At 39.4% G+C, this 7,481-nt stretch overlaps 1 protein-coding gene across 2 annotated transcripts in view; it reads left to right on the forward strand.

Moving 5' to 3' along the window:
* Positions 1 to 7,481, forward strand: part of Kif4a (kinesin family member 4A) — a 130,634-nt gene that overhangs the window by 69,539 nt on the left and 53,614 nt on the right. The gene's annotated exons all lie outside the window — the stretch shown is intronic.

Consider the following 7,481-nt stretch of genomic DNA (forward strand, 5'->3'; position numbering starts at 1 on the left):
AAGCCCCACTGTGGGATTATGATGCTGAGAGCAATACCTCAAACCAGTCTTTTTAAAAATAGAACCCTGGATTTCCTTACATTCTAGCAGAGTGAACCAGAGTTCTCTTGAGAATGTGTGGTAAGGATGGGAAAAAGGAGAAAGCAGGACACTTCAAACACAGGAACTTCTGAGAGATCAACTTGAGAACTTATAATGCACATCAGATTGAGAATCACATAAACTTCAATAAAACTCATTAGGCGAACTGAGTTACAGAAAAAGGACATTGGGAGGGATTTCATGGCATGCTTGTTAGAGAATATTCTCGGGATTAAAAACCACTCTGGGGAAGAGAGAAGGAAGCCAGATGGCAGAAGAATGCACTGATTTATGAAGGATGGGCAACAGCTGCCACTACAGATTGAAATTTTTGTCAGTCCTTGGAAATGCACTATCTGAATGATGTGTGTCTGTGTGTGTGTGTGTGTATGTGTGTGTGTGTGCATGCAGGTGTAGGTGCTCAGAGGATAGTATTTGAGAGTTGATTCTTTCATTCTGTGGGATTTAGGGGATAAACTCAGGTGATCAAATTTGTTGAGCAAGTGCCTTAACTTGATGAGCCATCTCACTGCCCTAATTAAACTCATTGTTAGAGTAATTTTATAGATAAGACTGACTTTTTTCAGGCAAAGTCTCCTGTGTAGCCCTGGCTGGCCTGGAACTCTATGTAGACCAGGCTGGCCCTGAACTCACAGAAATCCACCTGCCTCTGCCTCCCAAGTGCTGGAATTACAAGCATAGGCCACCATGCCCGACTTCATTCTTTTAAAAAAATTATTTTATGTATTTGAGTGTTTTGCCTATAAGTGCAGATGTGTAATGCAATGCCTGCAGAAGTCAGAAGAGGGCATGTCGGATCCCTGGAGCCTAGAGTTAAGGATATCATTACTCTCTATGTGGATGCTAAGAACCGAACCCAGATCCTCTGCAACAGCAGTCAAGGCTCTTAACCACTGAGCCATCTCTCCAGCTCCTTTTTCATTTGTACATGTGTTAGTTTGGCTTTGTTTAGAATACTATGAAAATTGTTTTTCTTTAGAATTTTGAAAGTGTTGTTCCATCATCTATTTCCAGTGTTGCTGTTAAGATATAAATTATGATCCTTGATTCTTTGTACCTGGCCTGTGTTTCTCCCTCTAGATACTTCCATTTGTTTCTTTGTCCCCAAGTGTCACTTAATGTCACAATGATATTCTTGGTATGGGTCTTTCCTCATTAATTGTGCTTGGTGCTGAGTAGGCCCTTTCAGTCCCCAAAGACTTCTGAGAAATCTTTCTGTATCATTACTTGGACGCTGTTGCTTCAGAATGTTTTGTATATTTTCTCTTTTCTTCAACTCCTAATCAGATATTGAATCTCTTGTATTTCTTTTCTGCTTGTCTTACTTCCTCCCTTCTGTTTTCTATTTCTTTGTCCTTTTTATTCCACTCTCTAGGAGAATTCCTTCCACTACTGATGAATGTTTTTTATTTACCTACTAATTTCTAAGGTTTCTCTTTGATACTCTTAATTTTTCTTATTTATAGAGCCCTTTATTATTGGATGTACTGTTAGATTTTTGGAGAATGAAAGGAGAGATAGAGGAGTAGGAGACAAGAAACCAGAGTCAGACCTGCAACAGGCAAGGAATATATCTTCCTTTATTCAAAGAAGATACAGTGAGAGGTAGAGGCTGTCTGTAGGAACAAAGCATCTACAACTAGACAAAGAAAATGGGGAGTTTTTATACCAGGATTGTGAGACACAGCTGCACTTTATGGGAGTTGTTAGTGCCTGGGTTTGGTGTCCTTGAGGGTCTCTTTTTCTCAGACAGGCAGGTGAGTTTTCTATAACACTAAAGGAGACAGGTACGCTCCACAAACAGGCTCTGTCAGTTCAGGCAGTGACCAGTTGATAAGGCTTGAGCAAGGCCAGGCTGCCAATTTAGGGCCAGTTAGACACTTTAAGGGATTTATGGCTTTCCTAATGAGGCTTGTGGCTCTTCTGCAATTCACATATTCTATCATGTACAATCCATATTAAGATTAGGAATTAAGGGGGCTGGAGAGATGACGCGGCGGTTAAAAGCACTGATTGCTCTTGCAGAGAACCTGGGTTCGATTCCTGGTACCCACATGACAGCTAACAACCATCTGTAATTCCTGTTCCAGGGTATCTGACACCCTCTTCTGACCTCCTCAGGCATTGTGCAATACATTTGCACTTACATACATGCAAACACTACAGTCATAGACATAAAATAACAATAGTAAATAAAAATTTTTAAAAGATTGGAATTAAAATTTATCAAAGTTTTATTCTCCCTGTCTTGCCTCTGTTTCCTCCTCATTTCCTTTCTATAGTATATTCTCTCTTCTATTTAAGACATATCCTCAAATATCTAGTGATCTTCTTTATATTTTATTTATTTTTATTTTATGTATATGAGTGTATGAGTGTCTGCATGTATGTAAGTCTGTTGATATCTCTTAGGTACCTGCCAACTCAGTTGTCTGGGATAACAAAGAACACTGTGCAGCCTTTTTAAGGTTAAAAACATGTTTTTTGGTCTTTTGGGGGCAGGGTCTCTCTGTAGACCCAGCTGGCCTAGAACATCCTATGTATACCAGACTGGCCTCACAGTGAACCACCTGCCTCTGCCTCCCAAGTGCTGGGAATAAAGGTGTGCACCACCACACCCAGCTTTAAGGTCAAACGTATTTTGACTTCTGGTGTCAACAAAAGATTACTAGTAAGACTGAGAAATTAATTTCTCCCTTATGCTATTACTGTTAACTAGAAACATGGAAAAATGAGTTCCTCTAGTATATTTCTTACTCTATAAGGAAGTATAAATAATGGGGCATGGCTATGGATTCACTAAGATGTCTAGTCTTAGGAATCCTTAGGAATCAAACATAAGAAGAAATAGACTCCTTAATATAAATAGTACCTTTTACTCATATGGAAAACATCTCTCTCTTTCTAAGAAATGTAAGTTTTTTGTTTTTTAAAAATATTTATCATTATGTGTCTATTTATATATATGGTGTGTGGATACATGTTGTACTGCATACATGTGGAGATGGGAGGATAAGCTTGTGGAGTTGATTCTCTCCTATCTTTATGTGGCTTTTACAGCAACTACTTTTACCCAATGCGCCATCTTGCTGAACCCAAGTTTTTCATGTCTAAACAGTATTTTCAAACAGTGGTGAAGAATTGCTCTAGAAAAGATGGGCAAACATAGTTTCTATTCATGGAAGGTTATTATAAATTGTTGTGACCAGGACTCAGATATTTTATTTTTTATATTTTATTTATTTTTATTTTATGTATATGAGTGTATGAGTGTCTGCATGTATGTAAGTGTACCTGTGTCATGCAAAGCAGATGTCAGAAGAGGGCATCATATCCTATGGAACTGGATTTACAGACAGTTGTTAGCTGCCATGTGGGTGTTGGGAATCAAATGCAGGACTTCTGGAAGAACAGCACTGTTCTTAACCACTGAGCCATCTCTCCAGCCCAGGACTCAGATATTTTAAAAATTCCCCCTGTGATTGGGAATTATTGGTTGGTAAGACAATTAGTGTTTAAATGAGGATAAGATACTATTTTTCACCCATTAGACTGGTAAAAATTTTGAAGTCTTTCTTTTCATGTCAAACATTAACAAGGCTACAATTTACCCTTAGATGGCAAATAGAAATTGGAATAGCAATACGAGTGTGCATTGTATGCATGCTATATATTTTTATTTATATATAATTATATCATATACTATAGATATTTACATGTATTTAGTATTTACTATGTATATGTTAAAAGTTTAGATATGTAATGTATACGTATGTAAATATCTGGGGGAAATGTCTGAAAAGTTGATACTTCTGGAAAGAGGGAGTTGGAATTTTGGCAGGACTGAGATGGTCAAGGGGTCTTATCCTGTATATGAATTACCTGGATTTTTTATAGGAATATAGCCGCAAGATTCTCATATAAGTAAATATAAATAGATATGCATATATTCTTTTATTTTATGTGTATGAATCTATTCCCTACATTTATGTAAGTGCACCCATGTCATGCAGTACCTGTGGAGGTCAAAAGAAGGTGTTGGATTCCCCTAGAACTGGAGTTACAGATAGTTGTTAGCTGCCATGTGGGTGCTGGGAATCGAACTCAGGTTTTCTACTGGAGCAGCCCCAGTGCTCTTATCCACTGAGCCATCTCTCTAGCCCTGCATATACTCTGTATATTTCTTTTTCTAATTTTTATTTATTAGTGACCAGCTTAAATATTCAGGATAACTATAAAGCAGTGGTATTGGTTTTCGTTATATTGAACTAGCTTTGCCTATTGCTTAGAAAATAGCTGTAGCTAATTTAGAAAGCCTCTCTGATATAGCCCCGCCAAACCTGCCTTTGCTGCTTTTATGTCACATTTGTACTGATCCTGGGCCGCCTTCTAATCTTGGCGCTCAACTACTCACCCAGGTTTTTTTTTTTTTAATTATTTTTCATTATGAGAACAAGATGGACTCTGATCAAAGGACTTTTACAGTCTAGAAAACTTCTAAACTTCAGTTTCTAGAATTCAATTCCTAAATGCATGCAGTTGCTACTAACTGATAAGTTTGAAAGTTTTGATGTAAGAACATTAAGGTCTAAAGATGTGCCCCAGTTAGTAGAGTGTTTACCTAGAATGCATGCAACCCTGGATTTGATCCTTTGCACCATATAAACTGAGTGAGGTAGCCCATGTTGGTAATCACACCGCTGGAGAGGTGGAGGCAAGATCAAAAGTTCAAGGTCATCTCAGCTAAATAGGGAATTTGAGACCAGAAGAGACCCTATCTCCCAAAAAAAAAAATTTTGTGTGTGTGTGTGTGTGTGTGTGTGTGTGTGTGGCTTTTGGTTTTTTGTTTATTTGTTTTTTCTTTTTGGTCTCCCTGTAGCCCCAGCTGGCCTGGAAGCTCTCTGTAGACCAGGCTGCCCTGGTTCTCACAGAGATCCACCTGCTTCTGCCTCCTGAGTGCTGGGATTAATCATATTCAGCCCCTCTCCCCTATCCTCAGCTCTACTGCCACCTCCCTCTTTCCACCCCTCCAACTTCATATCCTCTTATTTTATTTATTATTTTTATTTTATGTATAGGTGTATTGCCTGCATACATTTAAGTGTACTTATGTCATGCAATGACTAAGGAGATCAGAAGAGGGTGTCAGATTCCCCTCGAACTGGAGTTACACGCAGTTGTTAGCCACCATGTGGGTGCTGGGAATTGAACCCAGATCCTCTGTATGAGACCAGTACTCTTAACCACTTAGCCATCTCTCCAGCCCCCTGTTTTTCTTATAAAAGCTCGCCAAGTTCAATTTGGGTTGCTCAAATACACTTGGGTGTGGGTCCATTCCACCAGAATGTGGGGTCAGCCTACCCAGGATCACACCCTTAAAGAAAACTGACTCTTCCTCTCCCAGCAGCTATCAATTCCCAATATCTCCTCAGCTAGGAGTGGGGCTTCATGTTCACCTCCCACCTCCATGCTGGGATTTTATCTGGCTTAAGCTAGCTAGGTTCTTGTGCATGCTGTCAAAACTGCTGGGAGTTCAGATATGCAACTGCCCTATTATGTCTGGAGGACACTGTTTCATTGTAGTCTTTCACTGCCTCTGGCTCTTATGATCTTTCCATCCTCTCTTCTGAAAGGCTCACTGAGCCTTGATGGGAGAAGATAAGATTTAGGTGTCCCATTTACTATAGAACATTCCTCAGTCCCTTATTCTATGCACATTGACCAACTGTGGGTCTCTATTAATCGCTATCTGATGCAAAAAGAAGCTTCTCTGGTGAGAGTTGAGAGATGCACTAATCTATAAAATGTCCTTACTTTTTCATCCTATTTTATCTTTTTAGTAACCCTGTGAATTATTGGAGGTTGTTTTGATTGCTTCTCTTTTTGTTTTTGTTTTGAGATGAGTCTCACTATATTGTCCAGTCTAGCTTTTTAAATTTTTTTGTTGATTTTTTGTGTGTATGTCATACAGAACATCCCAAACGATCTTATTCATCTTTATACCCACATCCCAAATGGCGCCCTCCCATAACCCCCCCCCCACTGGAGCCCATATGCTCTGTCATCCCTGTTACTGTCCACTGTGTTGTCAGTGCCCCCAGCTGTTCCCCAGTGCAGGCCCATCTTCTGAGTTCCTATCTAGAGTCCCTTGTTTTAGGAAGATTACCTCTTCCTCAGTTAGCAGCAAGCTGTTGAAAATATTCCTCTAGATAAGATTGGGGTCTGCTGTTCATTTTCCAGTTCTATACTGGGTTACTATCTGGGAGTCTCTTGGGCCACCCTGTGCAACAGCTCAAAGGAAGCCAAAGGTATCTCCTGTCTGGCATTGTTTCTTGTTATATAGCCTTTAGCTATAGACATGACTCTTAAAGAAATATACTGATCCCTTTAATCTTTGGTTATACTTTCCTTTTGGGTGTTTAAGACCATCCAGTTGGCTCACATAAACCAATTTATTTTTACTCCTAAGGTCGTTTGAGGATCTGTTCCTAAGGGGTCACATGAGCTTGGAAGGAGCCCCTGGCTCCTTTCTTTTACCAGTTCCATCTATGTGAAGATTAAGTCAAAAGTCCTACTTGACTATGGCTGGCTTCACTTGGAAGCATGGAGGAAATGTTAGTTCATTTAACCAAAAGAAAGAAAGAGCAGCTCCAAATCAACAAAATCAGAGATGAAAGGGGAATCATCACAATGAACAGTAAAAAGATCAGGAACATAACCACAGTTACAGAACATTTTGTGAAATACTCCATAGTCCCCTGGAACTTAGTCAACCTTGGAGGGCAAGGAGAAAAAACTGTCCTTTAAGTCCTTCTGATCAGATTAATATAGGACTTAAAGTATGGCTGTTAAACATCCAACAAGGTTAGTTCCACTAGTCTGGTACTTTTAATTACCAGGCCCTATGTAAATAAAGCTTGGGTAAAAACCAAATGTTCTCTGATTAACCTTGACTAGACATGTATTTTGTTCCGTGAACTAGTTGTTATGTATAATTTGTCAGTAGGTTGTTGGACTAATATGGTTCCCTCTGGTTTTTTAAAACTAGCTAGGCATTATTTATCTCTCTCATCATCTAACCCTTCCACCATGGTTTCCCCATTTAATGTGCCCCCATTTTTTTCCCATTTCTCCCTTAATAATGCCCTTCTCCTATGGTCCCAGCTCTCTCGAGCATCTTCTTTCCCTTTATCCTCAAGGTTCCTTGGATAACCCTCCCTATCCCCTCCCATTTAAATAACTCATTTTTATCCACACCTCCCTGTTTCCTACTGTTCTCCTCTCTCAGGTTCTTTCTTTTCCTTTACCGCCCTGGTTCCTTTTCATTATCCTGGTTCCTGTAGTTATGTCTGGATACATATTCACTTATAAGGATTTGG

The sequence above is a fragment of the Nannospalax galili genome, unplaced genomic scaffold (genome assembly GCF_000622305.1).
Source record: "Nannospalax galili isolate Female #2095 unplaced genomic scaffold, S.galili_v1.0 scaffold280, whole genome shotgun sequence".
In the NCBI taxonomy this organism is placed as follows: Eukaryota; Metazoa; Chordata; class Mammalia; order Rodentia; family Spalacidae; genus Nannospalax; species Nannospalax galili.